The 2,567-nt window shown below is 43.7% G+C and overlaps 1 pseudogene; it reads left to right on the top strand.

Moving 5' to 3' along the window:
* Positions 1 to 244: 244 nt before the first annotated feature.
* LOC109489434 lies at positions 245 to 854 on the top strand (annotated as a pseudogene).
* Positions 855 to 2,567: the final 1,713 nt, after the last annotated feature.

Below are 2,567 nucleotides of genomic sequence, written 5' to 3'. Positions count from 1 at the left end.
CCCAACTGGTGATGGGCATAGGGCTTGACTGGTGTTGACTTCAAGCAGTGTTTCCAAACATGGATGTCACTGCCAAAGTCCACACACCATGTCTTCAAAATTTGCACCAAGTACCAAGTCTTCCTAAGTTGTATCTTGGTAACCATAGCTGTCTTCGTTTCTGTGAGCTACAACATCCACCCACCCACTCACCCACCCAATGTTGCAGCTTGAGAAATAGTAATGGTGTGTCTCAGTCACTGACATGCCATCCAGACTGAGGAAAGATCCCAAACTTCAGGGCCTTGTGAGCCACGGAGATAGCCATTATCTATGAGCACTGGAAACATCTGGGAGGCCAGGGTGATGCTGGTGGCAGACATCAACACAGGGTCAACGTTGACAAATACCACCAAGGTTACTTTGACAAGATTAGTATGAGGCATTACCACTTAAAGAGAAACCAGAACTTCTGCCCAACTGTCAACCTCAATAAATTATGGACCTTGATCAGCGAGCAGACATGAATAAATGCTACCAAAAACACAACTGGAGATGCCCCCATCATTGATGCAGTACAATACGACCACTGCAAAGTTCTGGGGAACAGAAAGTTCCTAAAGCCACCTGGTACCACGAAAGCCAAATTCTTCAGCAGGAGAGCAAAGGAAAAGATTAAGGGCAGGGGGAGGGGTACTGTGTCCTGGTTTGGAGTCACATGGAGTTCCTTAAATGCTAAAAACAGCTTTAAAAAATACGAACAGTGCACAAAGTTGGGTATCATTCAATGTCTTCTGTCACCTCCATTTGAGAAGGGCATCTCTGGACATGCACTGCACTGTAGTTCTCGGCTCTGGCTCTGTGAACTCCATTGAAGAGAAGAGGGGATTTTGTGAGTCACTGATGTCTCAGTCAAGAGCAGCTTTCAAGTTGGGTGTGACCATTCTGCACAAACTGTTTCTCATCCAATAGGTAGAGGCTGGAAATCTCTGGCATCTTCTTGGCTTTTCTCTACCTGCATAGCAGTGTGCTTCCCTTCAACTTCTTCCCCGTCTGCCAAGTTGATAAAATCCTCTATCTTCTTCAAAGTTATTGACATCTTCTCTTCCACAAAGTTCTCCCTAGGAAAATTAGTCATTCCGTTCTCTCCAAATCCCCCATACCTTGTATGCGTTACCATTAGTGCATCGAATATCCTGTATCACCTGCACTGATTTGCATGATTGCTTTCATTTGCTTTCCCAAGGGAGCAAATTATATCCTATTCAACTCTGTCAGTTTAGGTTAGTGGTTCTCTGCCCTGACTTCACACTGAAATCACCTGGAGAGCTTTGAAAAATACAGATGCCTAGAAGAATCTCCAGAGTTTCTGGTTTAATTAGTCTGGGGTTTGGCATTGGATTGTATTATTTTTATTAGATTGTTTCTGAATGCCAAGGATAATTCTAATACACAACCAAGGTTGAGAACCACCATCTTTGTGCCCGGCATAGGGCTTGGTTTATTGTACTGTATACCATTTAACTGTTTCGTGTTCCTTATGTTTAATGCTCTTAACCTTTAGCAAATTTCCCCCTACAACTGTGGTTAGGATGAGTCACCAAAATATCACTTCTCCCTGAAAAATGAAACAAACCTTCGAAATGGAAGGCTCTATCCATCAGTGCTCTCCTCCTAGGGCGGCTCATAAAAAACATTCAAGAAATAACTCCCTCTGAAGGAGGGAGGCTGGCTGTTGACTTAATTATTTTTGTATGAAGCCCACACATATTCTGGGAGATACGCTATGGCCCTGAAACACATCTGAAACAACAAACCCAACAGGAACTCCCTTAATGTTTGAACTCCCCCCCCCAGACTCTCTCCTCACCCAGCCTTGGAATCAGAAAACTGCTCAAAATGCTTTCCAATAATTCCATATAAGATGAGGATACTGTTACTAGAGGGCTGCGTGGGCATTGTGCGAGATTTCTCCATTCTTTTTTTTTTCTTTTTCCTGTTTTGACAAGATGGAGATTTCCCATTGTGATGCTCGGATGCAAAGCCAGAAAGAGATTTTGGCATGGGTAGATGATGGTATGAGGTGGAGGCCTCTTGGGAGGCCTTTGGCATATTTTTGAGGTTACATAGAAGGAAAAGAACCTTGAACAGCTTTTATCCTAATGACATGTTCAGAGCTTTCCCCATCGGCCCCTCCCTCAGCCGTTTGATCATCTGAAGACAAATTGGAGATGCTCTGCTATTAATGATGTTGACCCCATTTGCTTCCTGGACCATTAATGAGGAACCTCACTCCCCTCCCTTGCACCTAGCTTGACCTGGAGGCTAGCCATCTTTCTACGTGGTGCTGATTTATACATATTCTAATATGCAGGCAAGGGTTGGACTTAATGAAAGCAGACACATTTTTATTCTTCCTTTTATTATTTTGAAAGCCATATTAACCTGGGCTAGGCTGACCTTATGAGAGCTGCAGAAAGAGTCCTGCCTCTGTGGGGCAAAGCCAGCCCTTGCCTGAAAATATCTTCCTTCATGCTGATAACCCATCATTCAAAATGCATTCTTTGAGATTTGGGGCAGTTAGTGAA

Source organism: Ailuropoda melanoleuca, chromosome 10 (genome assembly GCF_002007445.2).
Source record: "Ailuropoda melanoleuca isolate Jingjing chromosome 10, ASM200744v2, whole genome shotgun sequence".
NCBI classification, from domain to species: Eukaryota; Metazoa; Chordata; class Mammalia; order Carnivora; family Ursidae; genus Ailuropoda; species Ailuropoda melanoleuca.
The sequence above is the reverse complement of the archived record's forward strand: the minus strand, read 5'-3'. Positions and strand labels throughout refer to the sequence as shown.